Genomic DNA, 23,617 nt, shown 5'->3' with positions numbered 1-23,617 from the left:
ACCTTTCATTTCCTACCCAAGACCATGGTCCCATGACAGGCCAGGTTCCATTTCTTTTTTTCTTCTGGTCTGTAGCGTGGGCAGTGGCGGCCGGCCGATAGGGGGCGCCGCCCCCACAAAAAAAAGAAAAAAAAAAGATTAAAAAAAAAACTATTTTTAGCCCACTAGGGGTGCCTGACTCATTGGTGGCTATAGGGGGGTGGGGGTTTCCACCCGGCAGAGGCGCCGATTGGCAGCCTTCTGGGGGGTCACCTGGGCGCAGAGCACTGCGCTCCGACACTCCCCCTTTTTGATGTCCTGGATCATGATTGGTCCAGACTCCAGCCTGGACCAATCATGATTCAGGACATCCTTGCTGACCTCGTTGGGGGCGGTTGCCGGTGCGTGCATCAGTCAATCACCGTCACCGCCCTGTCACCTTCCCGCCGCCGCAGAAGAGGACGGAGTCTCGAGGAGGGGAGAAGCCGCCGCCGGGACTAAAGAGAAGCCGCCGCCAGGTTAGTGCATTGGTCTCAGGGGGAAGAATGAATAAAAAATATATACACCAAGCCTTGAGTCTGTGGTGTCTCTGTTGACTAGACACACTCCGTCTGGGGGCTGATCGATGTACTCCAGATCGCCTCTACTTAATCGTGGGGAGCCACCGCAGCCAAATAGCAATAACAGAATCAAGGAAGATGGGAGCTATAGAACAGCTCCCTAGAACGGCTGCATTGAGGGATGCTCACACCAACTGTGTTAATTTTTAAAAAATCTTTATTGAAGAGCAAAGAGACACAATGTCTAAAAACCCCCAATAGGGGGAACAGTGTACAAAATATATAAAGGATTCAATTGTGAAAGATAAACGACAAACACAACAATCAACATGAAACAATGACTCACACACACGAGGCCGGCCACACATTCACACCGGAAGATCTGACCAACAGAATGACACACAGGCTGCATACGTTCCTATTCGGAATCCATGGATGCTGCTCTGTCATGGGTCTGTTGGTCGGCATGCCACAGTTGCAAAAATTGCACCACAGAGATATGACTGAATCACTTCAACTAAAGGTGTCATCACAGTGCAATACACATATTACATGTAGTATATGCCTTTTAGGTCAGCATACTGCTTATAAACCAAATCACTAAATGAATTGCAGTTCTGGAAGTCAGAGTTCAACAAGGATGAAAAAAATTGGATGAACCAGTGAATTTTCAATCAAAAATAATACATGTCATTCCTGAACTCATATATATTGTAATTGTTGGAATTTCTGCAGTTTCGATAGAAGTCCTCAAAAAGCTGGAATGCAGTTGGAGGAATGTCTGTATGTCACTGCTGACAAGTTGGATGTAATATCAATTCATTAGTCTGGACTGTGATAAATGACTCCTATTGAGTGAAAGACAAAGTCCACTTTAAATTGGGGATAACGGTGTCAGGCTGACATGATCACCCTGTCACAAAAGAGTCTCTCCTAGTTTAGAACCTGGTGCGGGAGCTGGGGAGAGACGCAGTATTACTTGCTGACTGCGCAGGCTCACACCACTTCAGGGCCATGTCTGGTATGTAAGCATGGTAATCCACACATTGTCAGCCTCAAAAATATGGAAGCCCACACTGCATTGAAGGGAGCACGCATGCTGATCTCTGCATTGATTGGGGGGCATGCTGTGGCGCTCTGCATTGATGGGGGCATGCTGTGGCGCTCTGCATTGATGGGGGCATGCTTTGGCGCTCTGCATTGATGGGGGCATGCTGTGCCGCTCTGCATTGATTGGGGGCATACTGTGGCGCTCTGCATTGATTGGGGGCATGCTGTGGTGCTCTGCATTGATTGGGGGCATGCTGTGGCACTCTGCATTGATTGGGGGGCACGCTGTGGCACTCTGCATTGATTGGGGGCATGGTGTGGCGCTCTGCATTGATGGGGGCATGCTGTGGCGCTCTGCATTGATGGGGGCATGCTTTGGTGCTCTGCATTGATGGGGGCATGCTGTGGCGCTCTGCATTGATTGGGGGCATACTGTGGCGCTCTGCATTGATGGGGGCATGCTTTTGTGCGCTGCATTGATGGGGGCATGCTGTGGCACTCTGCATTGATTGGGGGCATGCTGTGGCGCTCTGCATTGATTGGGGGCATGCTGTGGTGCTCTGCATTGATTGGGGGCACGCTGTGGCACTCTGCATTGATTGGGGGCACGCTGGTCACTCGTTTTTCTGTTTGCGCTTCCCCAAAAAACCGCAGCTTGTCTGCACAAAAAGAAACCAGAAAGGAGTTTACTGGCACACATGAAAGTCACGTGCATTGTTCTCCGCCATTTACAAATCACTCAGCAGGGAGTAACAAGCATACAGAAGTTTATATATACTAGTAAATCTTTAGGCTGCTGTTTATGGGGATTTTCTTCATACCCTTGCCTAAAGTTCTATTTCAAGGGGTCAGTCCACCCAAACGTTACGTGTATTGGTAGACGGACACTGGTTGACTAAGCCACCAACACACAGACCACTCCAACTGGTTCATACACTCTCTAATGCATTTCATTCCATTGCTTGCTTACTCATTTATACAAGTAAATCTTAAGGCTGATGTTTATGTGCGAAACGGTCAGGGGTCAGGCTTGGAAACCAATAGCTATAGCAGTAGAGAGGTTCCCACCCACCAGCTTGATAAGTGCAGAAGAAGGTCAACCTGGGGATGACACGAGCTAATCAAAGGTGCGGAATCTAAGCACTTAACTGGTGCACTAACTGTGTGTCACTAGGATTACTCCGCCAGAAGGTGAGCAAGCCGGGGTCCAGTAACAGATATAGCAGGTAGGGAACAAACAGAAGCGTAGTCGAGGAACAAGCCAAAGGTCAGTAACAAGTGGTTGCAGGTTGGGATCAAGCAGAAACATAGTCGAGGAACAAGCCAAAGGTCAGTAATAAGTGGTTGCAGGTTGGGATCAAGCAGAAACATAGTCGAGGAACAAGCCAAAAGTTGGTAGCAAACAGCAACAGGAAGACAAGAGCGAGCTATTGACTGAAGAGAGCACGATAATCTGGCAAACAGGAAGTGCCAGGGCATGTCTAAAATAGGAAGTTCATGGGAGGAGCAAAGGATTCAAAGTTAATAAAAAGAAAGATTCAAGGCAAAATTGTTCAAGGAATTGTCAAGGCTGCTGTCCCGCATCCCAGGTGGCTCAGCAAGTGCAGGTGCAGACTCGGCCCTGACAACGTGTTTTTACTTTATGCCCTTGCCTTAAGTTCTCTTTCAAGGGGTCAGTCCACCCAAAAGCTACATTTCAGTGGTAGGCGGACAGTGGTTGACTAATCCACAAACACATAGACCACTCCATCTGGTGTGTACACTCTCCAACTCATTTCACTCCATTGGGATCGTATTTATATGAGTAAGCTCCCAATGGAGTGAAACGTGTTAGTGTATGTATATACCAGATAGAGTATTCTGTGTGTTGAAGAGATCAATAAACTGTATCTGAGGCTTTTAAACCACCATTCTCTTCTCCTCTTCTTGGAGTTTGTGTAGGAGGATTAGGCTGATGCTTATGTGGTTTTCTTTATACCCTTGCCTAAAGTTCTCTTTCATGGGGTCAGTCCAACCAAAAGTTACTTTTTTAGTGGTAGAGGGGAGGGGTTGACTGAACCACCCTGTGGCTTTTATTATATCCTGGAGATTCCAGCTGATTCTGGCACTCTTCCAGCCATCCGTGAACGTTCCCGGTTCCCACCCACACCCTGGATGTTGTCATTCCTTGTGTTACATTGTCTGTAATATAAAACCCAACATAGACCAAGGGGTTGCCTCATAATTGCTGCAGCATTTCTGTTCATCAAGGAAGTCAGGAATGGAGATTTTACCCCCACAGTAAGTGTCAAATTTTTTGGAAAAACTGGGAGAACTCTTTCCTGTGATAGGAAAACATGGTGGTATGTTTGGGTGAATAAATGGCAAGGGATTGCCCTGCAGAATTTGGGATCCATGGCAGCTATGTCATCACAGTGTCATGGCTCAACAAAATGGACTCCAGAACATCATACGCAAATAGGTGCTGGGAACTTTTAGACTTGCATGTGTAGTCACGTTAATCGCTTCCCTACTTTCCTGCCCAGGCCAATTTTCAGCTTTCAGCACTGTCATACTTTGAATGACAATTGCGTGGTCATGCAACACTGTACCCATATAAAATTTTAATAATTTTTATCATTACAAATAGAGATTTCTTTTGGTGGTATTTAATCAGCGCTGGGTTTTCTATTTTTTGCTAAAAAACTAAAAAAAGACCAAAAAGTTTGTAACCCCCCCCCCACATTTTTCATAGTTTGTTATAAAATACAAACCGGTAACTTTTCTTCTTCACTGATGAGGCTGCACAGATGGGCACTGATAGGTGGCATTGATAGGCAGCACTGATAGGTGACACTGATGAGGAGGCACTGACTGGCAGCACTGATAGCAGGGCCATCTTACCAAATGGGCACGCTGGGCAGTTGCCTGGGGGCCCCACTTGCCCGGGGGTCCCCATCTGCCCAGTGGCCCATCCCCAGTCAAGCATTAATCCCGATTCCCGTGTGCATCCCAACCCCCGAACCTATCAGTCCTGGGCTGCTGTCGGGCCACTTGGGCCGTGGAGGGGGAGCCCACAACTGCAGGAATGCCTGTCCACCTCCACAGGAACAGGCACACACAGGACAGTCGAGTCTGACTCCCATCTATGTGTGTGTTCACCGGACCCAGCCGCCGAATTTGGAAGCTGTCATTAGCCTGGCACTGCTGTACCAATAAATGTAGCATTATCGATAATTTGAATTTCAATTCTCGTGGGTGATTGTGTAGGCGGGGCCCCAGTGCACTGCATTGCCTGGGGCCCTTTAATGCTCTTAAATTGGCACTGACTGATAGGCACTGATTGGCAACACTGGTGGGCACAGATTGGCAGCATTGGTAGGCACTGTTGGGACTGCACTGATAATCAGGACACTAATAATCAATCAGTGCCCTGATTATCAGTGCCGATGTCCCTTTAACACAAGCCAGTTATGGGCTCTCTTCTTCTCTCTTCAAGCTGTCAGCATGAGGAAATAAAAGCTGATAACCGGCTAGTGTTTACATCCATGATCAGCTGTCATTGGACACAGCTGATCACGTGGTAAAGGGCCGCTGTGATTGGCCCTTTACCCTCATCTGTGATTCAAAGGACTCAGCGATCACAGAGCATGCCCCCCCGTGCACCCCCTTACTTTGCCAGGAGGGCATCCATTTATCAATGGAAGTCCTCCCAGCAAAGTAAGCCTACACTGTAGCCATCTTTTAGCTATAGCGCGGGCGTGAAATGGTTAAGGAACACTTCCAACAAGCTCAATAGCTCTGCCAATGCTGCTCCCACACAGGAAGACTTCCCAACAGCAGCTCAAACCATAGAAATACAGAGAGGAGCATCAGACCAAAACTGGTTGAAAGAGTTTGTTGGTAATTGTTGGCAAAAAAAAAAGCCATCTAAAAATATCCAATGTGTTTTGGGGTGCAATGGCAATCCCCCTTTATCAGGGCTGCAAAAACAAACATAAGACATAATGATCAAATATGTCTAGACATGCATATGAGTATATACTAGGGATAGACCGATATATCGGAATCGGCCCTGGAGGTGACCGATATTGCCGATATTTCGGGAAAGTGCTGTACCGGAGTGATGCCTGCAGCTAGAGGCATCACCCCGGTACCGACGTCCATAGCCGATGGTCGGCTGTCTTATAATGACAACTGATGCAGCTCAGAAGCCACTCGGCTGTCATTACAAGGAGCGGGAGACCCGGGCAACCAGCCTGCATGGCTGCCGAAAACCTTATCAAAGCCGCATTCGGCTCTGATCGGGTCTCCATGCAAAAACCCGAAAGTGATGTCATGACATCACTTCCGGGTATTGGCGCCAAAATTCAAAATATGACAGCATTCAAAACAGCCGAAAATTGGCGTTTTGAATGCTTTTAAGTGCAGAGGAGGGGTTTGGGGTCTTTATGACCCCCAGATCCCTCCACAAGAGTACCTGTCAAAGAAAAAAAAAATGTACAAAAATATCGGCCCATGTCGGCCGATGCCGATATGCATTGACCAAAATATCGGTATCAGCAACAAAAAACTGATATCGGTCGATCCCTAGTATATACCACAAGTTTTAGAACATCACACATAACTATAACGACAAACTTATCACATGAACTCAACATTGTCTCAACTGAATTAGGGAATGTTAAGAGATACAAATAATATACATAGTAAAATATCAAATAAAGAATGTAAATATATGAAAAAGAGATTATGGTCTGCCACATGTTGTATACTTAAAGCGGTAGTATCCCGCTTTTTTACACTTTTACCTACAGGTAAGCCTATAATAAGGCTTACCTGTAGGTACAAATAATATATTTACAGTGCATGCAGCCGCTCGCGCGAGCGGCGCATGCGCTCTGAAGGTCCGGGGGGACCTTCAATCTATTTGCCGGGAGTGACGTCGTCGCGGCTCCGGCCAATCATCGCGCCGGAGCCGTCTCTTCCAGCCAATCACCGCGCCGGAGCCGCCGAACCCGGAAGAGACGGCGAGGGATCATGGCAGCGCCCGCAGCGATGTCCGGGGGTCCATGTCAGGGCTTCGCTCTAAGGTAAGTAATACATAATGAGCTAGTATGCGATGCATACTAGCTCATTATGCCTTTGTCTTGCAGGTTTTTTTTTTTTTTTTTTTTGAACTTTGGGTTTACAACCGCTTTAAAAAGCCTCCATCCCTAATATATATCGAAAAAAAGGGGGGAACCAGAATAATGGGACTTTGAATGAGGCATTTAAGTAGAAAAGAGGGGAAATTTATTGTATAAAAGATAAATATATATGATACATGTAGTTATAGACAGTTACAAAATTTGTGAAAGGACAACATATTACACAGTATACAATTTATATTGAAAACATAAGTACATAAGAATAGGATCTCACATAGGATCTCTAGACATAATAATATCAATATAAAAACTGTTGGTTTGTCAATTCATTGATAACTGGAGTAAAAGGGGATAGGATTAAACATCTGAGTTATTTGTAGGCTCGACGCGTTTCTTGGACCTCCGTCCATTCATCAGGAGCATTGGGTACAGGAAAGGTGTCTAAAAAAGGGGGAAAGTAATTTATGCATTGTTGCACCAGAACATCAAAAGGTAGTAAATAAATACCAAAAAGAATATGTACATAAACCTTTACCTCAAATGTCTCAAAAAGTCTCTTTGGGCATAAAAATATAACCCCAAATGGGAGGGGAAAGTGAAGGCATCGCAGGCATAGTCTCCCCCGGGGCTGAGGTGCAGATGCTCACAAGCACAGCGGGGATAATCACCGTCCAGGTGGTAAGCGGAACTCCTGAGTGATATACCAGAAAGTGACAGTGAGTCACCCTTGGACCAGAAAAAATCTAAAATACGTAAATAATAAGTATTGGGTATGGGTCAGTTATGGAATCTGTATAAGAATCATAAACTGGTCCAAAAAGAGTGCCCACGAGGTGTGAAATAAAATCATGTGAGTGGTATAGGTGAGGTAGAGGGGGAAGAGGAAATGGAGAAATAGGGAATAGAAATGAGAAACCAAGTGAACAGTGATAGCGTAAGTGCATCATAATCAAGTGCTAGAACCGAGTCAAAGGGTGAAAGGGTTGGGAGAAGGATAAAAAACATACCGTGAATAAAGTAAGCACAGGAAAGTAATCCCCATTGCAAAGCAGGATGGTAAACAGGAGAGCCGAATATGTCCTGGCCGGGTGCCCCAATGTGCAGGCAAGATCTGCACCAACGCCATGTATACCGCCAAATATAGACGGAAATCTGCCCTCCCACTTCCGGTGATGAACCGGAAGTGGGTGGCGTCAGACCGTCCGAGGCGTGGATGACAGGAGAGAGGATGTAAATATATGATGCTACTTGTAATTCTACTGACACATTTTTTTTTTTCCTACCTTGCTACAGCGTGTTTTGTTTAAGTACTGGGCAATATAGTTATTGCTGTATTGCACTTGATGGTTGATGGCACCTACATGACCAGCACCTGCCTAGCCGGTCAATCAAACTCACCATTTAACTCTAGACCAGCACCCGTTTCCTGAGCAATCGGTTCATTTCCTAGCTCATTAATCCAGTTGGTATTCGTTCCTTGGTGTTAGTTCCTTGGTGTTAGTTCCTTGGTGTTAGTTGAGTTCTTGTTTGCAGCCTGCCCCGACCTTAAACCTGTCCCTGTTTGTAAAATAGCCTGTCAACAGTGTACCAGATTCTGGTTCTATACCTGCTCAACTGCTATCTGCACAGGTGTGTCTGAGGGCCACATCCTAAGTCAATTCATATATCGCCAGCAGACCGTGTCCAAATGTTTAATAAAGTGATCAGATCACAGCAGTAAATTGCAATGTTTCAGGTCCATTTTGGGCCCCTTCATCAGGCATGCTTTGACTTGTGTTGTTACATCACCTACTTCCATCAAGTCATCTCCAGGAACATGTGCAATGGGAATATTTCACTTGAGGGCCACAACAAGGAGAGGCCATTACGCCTTGTGGGATGTTCTGGTGAAGATCTGGTTGCATGTGCTTAGACTCTGCACCTCTCCCCTTTTTTAAGGCTCACACCTTCTCCAGATGTGCAGGTAGTTTGTGGGTGACACACAGTCCTCAAAAGGCAAAAGTAGGAGGTGATAACTCTACTGAAAGTGAAAGAAGATACCATCTTTGATGGTTGTCAGTGGAACAGGTGCCCCCCCATTAGGAGATTGCCCCTAAATTGTGTAGACAACAACTGTCATTGGGCCAGGGTGTGAAGGTTGATCTCCTCAACAGGGACACAAAGAAATAAAAAACTTATAGGTTCTAACCCTTCCCACTCAACCCAAAGCCCAAATATCATGTGAAATCACCCTTTAATACATTGGTTTCCAAACTTTATGCTAAAAGGGCCAGTTTACTGTTCTTCAGGTTTTAGGGGGGTCGGTCTTTGGCCAGTGGGAGCAGAAAATACCTTGGCATCAGTGGAAGAAAACAATGCCTCGTCACTGATGTCAGTTTAACCGCTTGCCGACCGCCGCACGACTATTTACGGCGGCAGTCAGCTCCCTACAGGCAAAACGACGTAGGGCTACGTCGCTCGCCCATGAGCCTCTAGGGGGTCAGCACGCAATCCTGCCCCCGCTCGTTCCCTGCTGTGATGTCCGCCGGTCACTGGCGATCTCCCGCTGGAGAGGGAGAAAGGCAGGCGGCTGATGTAAACAAAGCCACCTGTCATTCTCCCTGGTGTAACAGCAGAGATCATACGATCCTGCTATGTAGGATCGTATTTCTCTGTGGTTACATCACAAGCCACGCCCCCTACAGTTAGAATCACACCCCTAGGGATACATTTAACCCACTGATCACCAAACACCTGCATTGCCGTTTATATACCCTTCACTGGTGCTTAACCACTTGCCGACCGGTCACGTTGACCGTACTGCGGCAAAGTGGCTCGATATCATCCAGCGACGTAGACCTACGTCGCTGGACTCCTCCCCTTGTGGGCGGCGCGCACGCGCCGCTGGAGGCTCGCTCCCGCTGTATTCAGTCACAGCAGGAGTCGGGCCAGGGGAGGAGAGGCGGTGATCAGCGCCGCTCTTCCCCGATCGTCGGGGATCGAGTGTGGAGATCCGCCCGGTTTGTTTACAAACAGTGACAAACAGTGACAGATTGCAGGATTCAGCATAGCTGAACCTGCGATCTGTGCCCGTGTCACACAGTCCCCTCCCCCCACACACGTTAGTAAGCACCAGGCATTCTTTAACCCCTCCTTCTCCAATAAAGTTAACCCCTTCCCTGTCAGTGTCATTTTTACAGTAACAGTGCATATTTATAGCACTGATTACTGTAGTAATGTCACTGGTACCCCCAAAAGTGTCAAAAATGTCAGTCAAGGGTCCGATCTGTCCGCCGCAATGTCGCAGTACCGCAAAAAAAAATTGCAGATCGTCGCTATTACTAGTAAAAAAAAAAAAACAATAAAATGACAAAAATCTTTCCCGTAGTTAGTAGACGCAATAACTTTTGCGCAAACCAATCAAAATACGCTTATTGCGATTTTTTTTTTCCCAAACATATGGAGCAGAAAACAAATTGGCCTAAAATGTAAAAAATTTTTACATTTTTTTTTGGGGGGGGGGGGGGATTTCATATAAAAAAATGTGAAAAATATTGTTATTTTTTCAAAATTGTCGCTCTTTTTTTGTTTATAGCGCAAAAAGTAAAAATCGCACAGGTGATCAAATACCACCAAAAGAAAGCTCTGTTTGTGGGAAAAAAAGAACGTCAATTTCATTTGGGTACAGTGTCGCACGACCGCGCAATTGTCCGTTAAAGTCACGCAGTGCCGAATCGCAATTTAGGCCCTGGTCTTTGAGCAGCCAAATCCTCCGGGGCTTAAGTGGTTAAGGGGTAGTTCCCCAAGGGCCAGATAAAGAAAAGCAAAGGGCCGTATTCAGTCCTTAGGCCACAGTTTGGAGATCCCTGCTTTAATGTATACAGTAGTTAAATCCAAGCTTTAACATCTCAAATAAGCTTTAATGTGTTCATGTACTTCCTTTAAATCTTTCATTAAAATAATAATAGGTGATCCTGCCATGAAATAATTTTTGATATTTAGGAAACTAAATTCTGCCAAGTTAGGGTTTACATCTCAGCACCTAAGACACTCTTGGCTCGGACAGCATAGAAGATGTTGGCAGCAGTCCATGGACCACATGGTTTTACAGTATAAGGGTCACCCCGTCCAGCATTTTCTATTCAAGTTATCAGATGTCACTCCAGATAACATCTGAATATTCTGATAGCTACCACAGCAGAGATCAGATTAGAACCCGCTGGTTATTCTCAGAAATGAATCTAATATCTTCTTCCTGTCACAGTAACATTTAAGTCCCTAATTTTCAGAACAGAAGGTCTGCTTACAATATTTTTGACTCTGCAAAACATTTTTATTGGTTTTAGTACTGACTATCTGCACCCACAAACTTTTTTTCTACAATTTACATTTCTTATCATCTGCTTATGTCTTCTGGACTTTATTTTTCATTAAGACCCAACTCCAGCCGAAAATATACATTTATAGTATTTGAACAGAATCTCCGCTTGTCTTCACGCTTGTTCCTGGTGTACCACTTATATGCGCATTGATTTGTCTTCCTAATGTGAGTTGCCATTTACACCTTTTTTATTAATAAAGCTGAGTAGTGTACTATGCCATTGGAGTCTTCCTCTTGATTTTGAGGTATTTCACTTACTGCACGGGTTGAGTTGGGTTATTGGAAGTGTGCCCTCCTTGGAGTGACCATCCTAGGATCGGTATCCGCACTGTAGAGGACCCTCTTCCTGGATCCATTTACCACTCGCTCATGTGACCCACCTTAACAGGGGGTCCAGGGTTTCCGGTAAGCTGACATCCAAATCTGTTGCACTGGGTGATGATGTCTTCCAAGTCACATTACAGCATTGTGTCGATTCTAAGAGCTAATAGGGGGGAGGGGGAAAGGAAGACCCTGTCCGGTCAGCGCCAACCCCGGCCCCTGCCCGGATCCCTCATCAATGGTCCGGGGGTGACCGCAGGCCCGCGCCAACCAGAGAAGGGCCCCCCCACCCTGGGATCCCGTCCCAGGTTACCTTGCCCTTGTTCATAATGGTGTAACATTACCAGGTGTAGAACATCAACAACAGTAAGGAGAGAAGAGGTAACAAGAAAAAGGTCAATAAGACATACTGTGCAGCTTATTGGTAAAACAGCTATAACTAAAGATCCAGCATAGTCACTTTAACCACCATTTTAAAGAGAACGTATTTGTATGTTTTTATTAGTGATCGACCGATATCGTTTTTTTATTGCCGATACCGATATTTTGGTCATCGGATATAGGTATCGGCCGATATTGGCCGATGTTTTCGGACATTTAAATTTTTTTTTTTTTTCACAGGTACTCTGGTGGAGAGATCTGGGGATCTAAAAGACCCCAAACCCCTCCTCTGCACTTAAAAGCATTTAAAACGCCAAGTTTGGCTGTCAAATGACATCACTTCTGGGTTTTTTACATGGAGACCCGATCAGAGCCGAATGCGGTCTTCTCTTCGGCGGTGGTGAAGGTAGGATGCCCGGGTCTCCCGGTGGGACAGGAGGCCGGGCGAGCCACAGAAGGCAGTGGGGGGGAAGTCCCCTCCCGCTCCTTGTAATGTGCGCCGAGCGGTTTCTCAGCCACATTGGTTCTCGTTATCAGACAGCCGACCGTCGGCTATGGACGCCGGTACCGGGGTGATGCCTCTAACTGCAGCCATCACTCCGGTACAAGCACTTTCCTGAAATATCGGCAATATCTGTAACCTCAGGGGCCGATTCCGATATATCGGGGAAAGTGCATATCGGCCCTCGATATATCGGCATTGCCGATAATCGGTCAATCCCTAGTTTTTATACACTGAGAACATACATTGATATTACCCCACCCCTTCCGGCTTTTCTCCACGGAAAATAGCATGCCTGGTTCAAAAGTATAGCTAATTAAAATGGTGGAAGTGTTTTTGAAATCGGCACAGGTATATTATATGGGCAAATGTTTGTGAACACCTGACTATCACAATTCTATGAGCTTGCTGGTCATACAAATCCACACTATGGCCATTAATTTGGAGTTACCTCTCCTTTGTGTCTATATCAGCCCCCACTCCTCTGGGAATGTTTTCCACAAGATTTTAGAATGTGTCTGTGGGAAATTGTGTCCATTCAGCCAAAAAAGCATCTGCGAGGTCAGGAACTGGTGTTGGATGAGAAGACCTGGCTCGCAACCAGCATTTCAATTCATCTCATAGGTATTCAGTAGGGTTGAGGTCAGGTCTCACTCAAGTTTCTTCACACCAATTTCATCAAATCATGTCTTCTTTATGGATGGTGATCAGTAGGATTGAGGTCATTTCTCTGTGTAGGACATTTTAGTTCCTTTACACCAAACTTATCAAACCATGTCTTTATGGATGGTGATCACTAGTCTTGAGGTCATGCCTTTGTGTAGGACATTTGAGTTCCTCCACACCAAACTCATCAAACCATGTCTTTATGAATGGTGATCAGTAGGGTTCAGGTCATGTCTCTGTGTAGGACGCTTGAATTCCTTCACACCAAACTCATTGAGCCATATTGTTATGGATGGTGATCAGTAGGATTGAGGTCTTGTCTTTGTGTAGGATACTTGAGTTCCTCCACACAACAAACTCATCAAACCATGTCTTTATGGATGGTGGTTAGTAGGGTTGAGGTCAGGGCTATGTGTCGGACACTTGAGTTCCTTCACACCAAACTCATCAAACCATGTCTTTATGGATGGTGATCAGTAGGGTTCAGGTCATGTCTCTGTGTAGGGCGCTTGAGTTCCTTCACACCAAACTCATCGAGCCATGTCTTTATGGATGGTGATCAGTAGGGTTCAGGTCATGTCTCTGTGTAGGGCGCTTGAGTTCCTTCACACCAAACTCATCGAGCCATATTGTTATGGATGGTGATCAGTAGGATTGAGGTCTTGTCTTTGTGTAGGATACTTGAGTTCCTCCACACAAACTCATCAAACCATGTCTTTATGGATGGTGGTTAGTAGGGTTGAGGTCAGGGCTCTGTGTCGGACACTTGAGTTCCTTCACACCAAACTCATCAAACCATGTCTTTATGGATGGTGATCAGTACGGTTCAGGTCATGTCTCTGTGTAGGGCGCTTGAGTTCCTTCACACCAAACTCATTAAACCATATTTTTATGGATGGTGATCAGTAGGATTGAGGTCTTGTCTTTGTGTAGGATACTTGAGTTCCTCCACACAAACTCAACAAACCATGTCTTTATGGATGGTGGTTAGTAGAGTTGAGGTCAGGGCTCTGTGTCGGACACTTGAGTTCCTTCACACCAAACTCAACAGACCATGTATTTCTGGATGGTGATTAGTAGAGTTGAGGTCATGGCTCTGTGCGAGATACTTTAGTTCCTCCACATAAAACTCATCAAACTATATCTTTATAATTGGGGATCAGTAGGGTTCAAGTCATATCTCTGTGTGGGACACTTGAATTTCTTCACTCCAAACTAATCCAACACAACCATGTCTTTATGGATGGTGATCAGTAGGGAAGAGGTCATGTCCCTGTGTAGGACACTTGAGTTCCTCACACCAAATTGATCAAACCATATCTTCATGGTGCTGGCTTTGTGCGCAGAGGAACAGTCATGATGGGACAGAAAAGGATCTTCACCAAACTGTTTCCACAGGGTTGGATAATTCCAGAATGGAAAGTTTGAGAGATGATAGGAAGTTCTTAGATAAACTATCTGGATTGGTAAGGCAGTTTCCAAAGCAAACAGGACGCCCTTCAATGGATACCCGAGAAAGACTCCAAATGTAAACATATACAAATGGACGCCAGACCAACAAGGTGAAAGAGTAAAAAAAAAAAAATGTAATAGTTCACAATCTGACCATAAAAAAAAACATCCAACACATTTTGGGGACAAGTGTAGAAAAAGACACAGAGATGACCCATTGTAAATCCCTCTTAAGCCACTAGATGTCCCCTTAGCAGTAAGTCAGTGGAGACTCAGGAAATGTTAGGGTTAAATGCTAGCCTGCCTGTGCTCATATTGGGGCACCATGGGAGGTCAGGCTTATTAATAGTGTTTTCAGGAATCTGCTGGGGTATACCAGACCAAAACAACATTTAGGCCATTGGGCCTTACTTATTTAGCTTCCTCTTAGAGGTAAGCCTGGAATTGCTGTAGGTCTTTATGCAATTTTGTGACTACTCATATTTCCCTGTTATAGGATGCTGGGCTCTGAGACACCCCTTCTCCGAATAACGGGTCTCTTTTCTCTCCTTTTATGCCCTTTGTCTCTGAGATGTGGGGTCTGTTGGTGTAAGGCCTGAAGCAGGTATGCAGAAGACTGTCAACAAGTACCGGTTAAGCCATTCCCTTACACAAGAGATAGTTGGATAGTTCTCCTGGGGTTCTCATTGCCCATGGTACTCTGTGAAGACAAGGTCACTACCCCTGGGTTTCGGGAAGGAACAGGTTAAAGACCAATTGCACTCCCGTGCTACAAAACCCAACAAAACTCTCCCTTAGGACTTGGAACAAAGAAACCAAGACTTGGAATGGACTCGAACGTCAAATCAAAACCTGAGGGACCTGTATTAGGAATCTCTATTGACGCAAATGCTATATGCAGGGCTTTTTTTCAGCGGGAACGTGGGGGAACGCAGTTCCGGCACCTCCAGTCTGAATGTATGCAATGGCAAAGGGGTGCTGGGGTCAGTGGGTTGAGCTGAAGGGCCTATTGATTCTGGCTGCTGGGGGATCTATTGTTGCTGGGGTGAATCTATTGTTGCTGGTGGGCATTTTGTTGTGGGTGGGGCTTTTTTTGCAGTGGAGGATTTATTGTTGCTTGGGGGAGCTATTGTTGTTGGGGGTGGGGGAGTCTATTTTTGCAGGGGAGGATTTATTGGGGGGGGGGCAATTGTTGCAGGGGAGGATTTATTGTTGTTGGGGGTCTATTGTTGTTGGGGGTCTATTGTTGCTGATTGCAGGGGATCTATTTTACTGTTTTTTCTATTGTTGCAGGGAAAGATTTATTGCTGCTGGGGGATCTATTGTTGGGGGTGGGGGAGTCTATTTTTGCAGGGGAAGGATTTATTGGGGGGGGGGGCAATTGTTGCAGGGGAGGATTTATTGTTGTTGGGGGTCTATTGTTGTTGGGGGTCTATTGTTGCTGATTGCAGGGGATCTATTTTACTGTTTTTTCTATGTTTGCAGGGGAAGATTTATTGCTGCTGGGGGATCTATTGTTGGAGGGAGGGGGTCTATTTTTGCTGATTCCAGGGGATCTATTTTACTGCTTTTCTAGTTATCATTAACAAAATTCCATGCAAATTACCCAGAACCACAACGTGATACTTAGTTCTGTATTCTCTAAAAGGGGGGGGGGGGGTACTGGGGGGTGGGCAGAGGGTGGAACCAAAGGACAGTGCTCGGAGGTGGGTAGGGGGTGGAGACTAGGGGTGACTCAGAAGAGGGGAGTACCTGCACCTATTCTCGAAGAAAAAAAGCCCTGGCTATATGTATTTTGTAGTCCACGAGTCTGCTATTGACATGTGTCCGCTCTCCTCCTTCCCCTCTCCCCGGCAGCACCCACTATGCCGGTGTTCTGCCGAAAACTCCAACTTGCCGAATTCTCCAACGACGTTACTTCCGGTGAGGGTACACCCAGAATAATTGGAGATTTCCACCACTTGGTGTTTTCACGCACCACCGGCAGCCTATACACTCCGGTATAGGCTATAATTAGTGGAGATTGTTAGTCTGCTAGTTGTCGCCGCCCCGGAGGCGGCCATGTTTTTGGTTACTAGCGGGTGGACTAACAATCCCCACTAATTATAGCATTTACCGGAGTGTATAGGTCGGTCGTGCGCCTGCAGCTAGGGGGCGAGCGCACGCCGCCGCGCTCCCGACCCCGCTTATAAGCGGGGATCCCGATGCACAGGGCAGACGGCTCCAATTGCGGCCTGACACCAGCGATCGTTCCCAGCTGAGAGAGAAGGACGGTCTTGTAAACACAGCTGACCGTTTTTCTCTCTGGAATGATCACAGAGCCCGCCTCTTTCATTCATCGGATTTCAGTTCTTTCGAACATGGAGGCTCAGTGTCACATGTGGGTGTTATCTAGGATGATCTACATCAGGGGCGTCACACTCAATTTTATTACGGGCCGCATCAGCATTATGGCAGCCAGTTGTATCTGTAAGATATCCAGAGCACCCCCTTCCCCCTTACATCAGGTGTCAATAGTCCCCCACTCTCCCTTATATCCCAGAGCACCCCACCCCCCCCTTACATCAGGTGTCAATAGTCCCCCACCCTCCCTTATATCCCAGTGCACCCCCCTTATCTTGTGCTGCTGCTGGAAAAAAGATGGGGGCGGAGCTGGGAAGCAGAACATGCAGAGTCTGGAGAAGGATCAGAGGAGGGCTGGAGTAATCTCCTGGAGTCTGCTGAATGCTGGGACCATGGGAGGCAGAGAGGAGGTGCTGCAGCTCCACAGAGAGGCGCAGGATCTGTAGGAGGAGATATGTTGTCCTCACTGCTGCCAACTGCTGAAACAGGGGGTGGAGGGAGGGGGGTGCAGAGACAATCGGGGTGCCACAGCTGCAGAAAAGGTGCGAGGGCCACATATAATGGCCTGGGGGGCCCCGGGCCTTGTGTTTGACACACGTGATCTACATGCAATCAGCCTGACCCGGAACGCCCACTCCTCCAGACTGACACTCAGGAAGGAAGGAGTTTTGATATTTGCATAACTCCTCCCAAGCACCAGCCCACTTCTTGTGTCAAGCTCTTGAGAGAAGTACTGAGGCAGGGTGCTGTGATGTTTTCAGGAAGCTATGTACAGCACGCTGCCAGCCCCTTCTATCAGCCATGATCTGCCTGCATTGCATAGAGAAGCACAGAGACCCAGTGATGCAGCTTGTCACCATGGGGGTCTTGCTACGTAAGCTTATTATGTTAAAGGGGGGGGCTGGTGGTGTTTGCAGCTTGTCATCTCGGGAGGGGGGTGGGGTGTTGCAGCTTGCAGATTGTGCTGGCTTGCTCTGCCACCGCTCCCATCAGGCCATGGACCGGCACTGGTCCATGGTCTGGGGGTTGGAGACCCCTGTATTAGCGGATCGTCCTCGGCTTGGGGTGGGGGACCCCTGTGTTAGCAGATCCTCCACGGCCTGGGGGTTGGGGACCCCTGCGTTAGTGGATCATCCATTTCCCCGATGTTGGGGATCCTTGCATTAGTGGATTTTCCATGGCCTGGGGGTCGGGGACCCCTATGTTAGCGGATCGTTCACGGCCTGTTGGATGGGGACCCCTGCGTTAGCGGATTGTCCACAGCCTGGGGGTTGGGGACCCCTGCGTTAGTGGATCGTCCATGGCATGGGGGGTGGGGACCCCTGCATTAGTGGATCATCCATTTCCCTGGTGTTGGGGACCCCTGCGTTAGCAGATTGTCCACGGCCTGGGGGTGGGGACACCTGTGTTAGCGGATCGTCCACGGCCTGTGGGATGGGGACCCCTGTGTTAGCGGATCGTCCACGGCCTGGGGGGTAGGGACCCCTGTGTTAGCACATCGTCCACAGCCCGGGGGGTGGGGACCCCTACGTTAGCAGATCATCCATTTCCCGGGTGTTGGGGACCCCTGTGTTAGCGGATCATCCATGGTCTGGGGGTTGGGGACCCCTGCATTAGCAGATCGTCCACGGCTTGGGGGGTGGGGACCCCTGCGTCAGCGAATCATCTATGGCCTGGGGGGTGGGGACCCCTGCGTTAGTGGATCATCCACGACCTGGGGACCCCTGCGTTAGCGGATCGTCCACGGCCTGGGGGGTAGGGACCCCTGCATTAGCAGGTCGTCCATTTCCCGGGTGTTGGGGACCCCTGCGTTAGCGGATAATCCATTTCCCGGGTGTTGGGGACCCCTGCATTAGCAGATCGTCCATTTCCCAGGTGTTGGAGACCCCTGCATTAGCAGATCGTCCATTTCCCAGGTGTTGGAGACCCCTGCATTAGCAGATCGTCCACGGCTTGGGGGGTGGGGACCCCTGCGTCAGCGAATCATCTGGCCTGGGGGGTGAGGACCCCTGCGTTAATGGATCGTCCACGACCTGGGGACCCCTGCGCTAGCGGAACGACCATGGCCTGGGGGTTGGGGACCTCTGCGTTATCAGGTCATCCATGGCTTGGGGGTTGGGGATCCAATAAAAATAACAGCACTACCATGCGTCTGCTAAATGGCAGTGCGTTTTTGTGCGAGAACGCATGCGATTTTGCACGCGTTCCCGAACCGCTCTATTATGAACCCTCCTCCCCCAAACACCGAACCAAGGATTGGCAAACTGCAATAGATCACATTGTGCGGTTTAATACCGCTGGATAGGAGAGCGCTAAGTAAAAAAAAAAAACGCGCTATATTTTTTTCGCCTTTCTGAAAAGATTTTTATTTTTGAACTCTTCGCTTTTAATTTTTTTTTTTTCTGCGTTGCATCACTTAAAAAAAAAAAAAAAAAGCTGATTGGGGCGGATAGGAAGAGAGATTGGAAATGGGGAGGAAATGGTGACATGCGTCCCCTTGTATGGGCAGCTGAGCGGTGAGCAGTGCCGCCATTCTCAGCGCTCTCTGTATCTGTTTAGATTTGTGTCTATATATAAACCCTGATTGCTTCCCCTCCCCTCCTTCCTCTCTCTCTCTCTCTCTCTCTCGGGTTCAGGACTAGTTTGGCGGGGAGGGTCCCAGTCCTCGTATCTCACAGCCTGGGGACACCACAAGAAGGCTCAGAACAGCGAGTGACAGGCGAGGAGCGGAAGCTGCCAGCCAGCCAGAAGTTTTCAGAAGTTGCGCAGTTTTTTGGGGCAGAAGTCAGACGGCGGCACGGCTCTGATCACAGGAGATGGAGGTAACTTTATTATTACATTTACAATCTGACATCTTTTGCGCTTATTTAATGTTTGGGGATGTCCAATGCGACCTCTAAAATATCAACTTCCACTGGCGGCGCTCTGTACCTGGAGGTTACCTCTGCTGACCTCCGAAAATGCAGCTCGCCGGGCTGTCATAGTGATCCGAAGGCTTCGTTACATTGAGGTACTGTCCCAAATCAGAGCGCGGATAGCGACTTTTTGTTGTTTTGTTTTTTTTAATTTTCGATTATTTTTATTGAAAAGTCTTTTTCTTACATAGAAAAACATAAGACACGACGGGAAACAAATAACAATAACAAACAAACAAATAACAATAATAAACAAACAAATAACAGTAAAAAATATACTAACACCTACATAACAAAAAAAATAAAAAAAACACACTGGTACGACCTGTCATGCGATTTGACAGTTCAAAATCGCATGACAAGTTGCACTCTATTGTCGGCAATGGAACCGTTGGAATCGGTGCTGTGCTGCACCGATTTGAAAAAAAATTGTTCTTGCACTGTTTTCTTGCGGTTTCAGGTGCGACTTACATAGATATATCTGTGCATGAAGTCGCACAGATGTCAGGCAGGTTGCAGAACCTGGTGCAGCTGTGCATGGCGGCCAATCAGCTTCTAACTTCAGCTTGTCCAATTAAGCTTTGACAATAAGCCCAGGTTCACACTGAAGCGATTTGTCATGCGATTGTTTTTTGTTTACTTTTTAGGTATTTTTATCATTTTATATATTTATATATTTATTATATATTTTATATATTTTATATTTTATGTATTTATTATATATTATATATTTTATATATTTATATATTATATATATTTATTATATATTTTATATATTTATATATTATATATATTTATTATATATTTTATATATTTATAGATTATATATATTTATTATATATTTTTTATATTTTATTGAAAAGTCTTTTTCTTACATAGAAAAACATAAGAAACAACATGTACAGGAAACAAATAACAATAACAAAAAAAGAACAACAAAAACATACACCAACATAACAAAAAAAAAAAAAACACACTGGTACGACCTGTCATGCGATTTGACAGTTCCAAATCGCATGACAAGTTGCACTCTATTGTCGCCAATGGAACCATTGGAATTGGTGCTGTGCTGCACCGATTTGAAAAAAAATTGTTCCTGCACTGTTTTCTTGCGGTTTCTGGTGCGACTTACATAGATATATCTGTGCATGAAGTCGCACAGATGTCAGGCAGGTTGCAGAACCTGGTGCAGCTGTGCATGGCGGCCAATCAGCTTCTAACTTCAGCTTGTTCAATTAAGCTTTGACAATAAGCCCTTTGTTCACACTGAAGCGATTTGTCATGCGATTTTTTTTGTTTACTTTTTAGGTATTTATATCATTTTATATATTTATTATATATTTTATATATTTATTATATATTATATATTTTATATATTTATACATTTATTATATATTTTATATTTTATGTATTTATTATATATTATATATTTTATATATTTATTATATATTTTATATATTTATATATTATATATATATTTATATATTTATTATATATTTTTTATATTTTATATATTTTATTGAAAAGTCTTTTTCTTACATAGAAAAACATAAGATACGACATGTACAGGAAACAATTAACAATAACAAACAAATAACAATAAAAACATACACCAACATAAAAAAAAAAAAACACACTAGTACGACCTGTCATGCGATTTGACAATTCCAAATCACATGACAAGATGCACTCTATTGTCAGCAATGGAACCATTCGAATCGGCACTGTGCTGCACCGATTTGAAAAAATTGTTCCTGCACTGTTTTTTTTTTTTTTCGATTTCAGGTGCGACTTACATAGATATATCTGTGCATGAAGTCGCACAGATGTCAGGCAGGTTGCAGAACCTGGTCCAGCTGTGCATGGCGGCCAATCAGCTTCTAACTTCAGCTTGTTCAATTAAGCTTTGACAATAAGCCCAGGTTCACACTGAAGCGATTTGTCATGCGATTGTTTTTTGTTTACTTTTTAGGTATTTTTATCATTTTATATATTTTATATATATTTATATATATTTATATATTTATTATATATTTTATATTTTATATATTTATTATATATTTTATATTTTGTATATTTATATTTTTATTATATATTTTATATATTTATATATTTTTTATATTTTATATATTTTATATATATTTATTATATATTTTATATGTTTATATATTTATTATATATTTTTCTATATTTTCTATATTTTATTAAAAAGTCTTTTTCTTACATAGAAAATCATACAATAACAATAAAAACATACACCAACATAACAAAAAACAAAAAAAAAAAAAAAAACACTGGTACGACCTGTCATGCGTTTTGACAGTTCCAAATCGCATGACAAGTTGCACTCTATTGTCGGCAATGGAACCCTTCGAATTTGGTGCTGTGCTCCACCGATTTGAAAAAGTTGTTCCTGCACTATTTTTTTTTTGCGATTTCAGGTGCAACCTACATAGATATCTGTGCATGAAGTCGCACAGATGTCAGGCAGGTTGCACCTAAAATCACACTGACCTACACAGTTGAAATAGTTATTTTTCAAGTGAAGTAGCATGATTTCAATGTCACATTCAGTGCAGACCACATTGACACTTGTGTGACTTTAAAATCGTAAGCTTTCCATTGCGACTTTACATTGTGACCTTGATGTGATTTTGATGCCATTTTTATGCGACTTTGGCTTTGACCATGTCACTGTAAGGGAGATTTACTAAAACTGGAGCACTCAGAACCTGGGTGCACCTCTGCATGGCGGCCAATCAGCTTCTAATTTCAGCTTGTTCAATTAAGCTTTGACTATAAGCTCTTGCTCACAATGAAGCGATTTGTCATGCGATTTTACAGTTCCAAACTGACAAGTTGCACCCTCTTGTTGGCAATAGAACCATTCAAATCGGTGCTGTGTTGCGACTTTACATTGTGACCTTGATGCGATTTTTATGAGACTTTGGCTTTGACCATGTGACTGCCAGTCTAAGTTCACACTGAGGCAGGTTTGAAATCAGGGTCCAAATCGCATGACAAGTTGCACCCTATTGTCGGCAATGGAACCGTTCAAATTGCCGCTGTGCCGCACCAATATGAAAAAAAGGTTCCTGCTCTATTTTTTTGCGACTTACATAGATATCTGTGCACGAAGTCGCACAGATGTCAGGCAGGTCGCACCTGAAATTGCACTGACCTGCAGCATTGAAGTAGTGATTTTTTTCAAGTGAAGTAGCCCGACTTTGATGCGACTTGGGGTCCATTGACCACAAGATTACAAAGGCAATGCTTCAAAGTTGCGTCAAAGTTGCGCATGAAAGTCAGAAACAGGTCGCATGAGTGTAAGGCCCCTTTCACACTTGTGCGACTTCAAAGTTGCACGATTGTACCGCGATTTTGATGCGACTTTGACTGGGCTTATAATGTCTTTTCCTCAAAACGCACCAAAATCATGCCAAAAGTAGTGCAGGGACTACTTTGAAGTCGGTGCGACTTCAGGTCGCACAGATATGAATTGGGGCTCATTGGAAATAATGGAGAACGACTTGTCATGCGATTTTTGCAGTCCCAAATCGCATGACAAGTCGCACAAGTGTGAAAGGGGCCTGAAAGGGGCTTCATACGATGCAACTTGTTGTCCATTATCACTGGTCCAAGCCAAAGTCCTATCCAAGTCGCACCCATCCAAAGTTGCATCAAAGTTGCACTCCAAAGTCAGTGCAACTTTGGAGTCGCACAAGTGTGAGTGGAGCCTCACATAGAGAAACATAAGACAACAATGTACACAGAACAAACACATTGTAATAAAAACCTACAAACAGAAACAGAAAAAAAGATAAAAATAGATCACAGAAGAAGAAGAAAAAAAAATTCCATCTTTTGATGTTCTCTGACCTGCCTGCCTGTGGTAGGTAAGCATCCCGGCAGGCATGGAAGCCAGGCAGTTAGCATTTTCAGAAAGAGGATTAATGACA

Source organism: Pelophylax lessonae (genome assembly GCF_965119305.1).
Source record: "Pelophylax lessonae genome assembly, chromosome: 2".
Classification (NCBI taxonomy): domain Eukaryota; kingdom Metazoa; phylum Chordata; class Amphibia; order Anura; family Ranidae; genus Pelophylax; species Pelophylax lessonae.
This window is presented reverse-complemented; position numbering follows the sequence as displayed.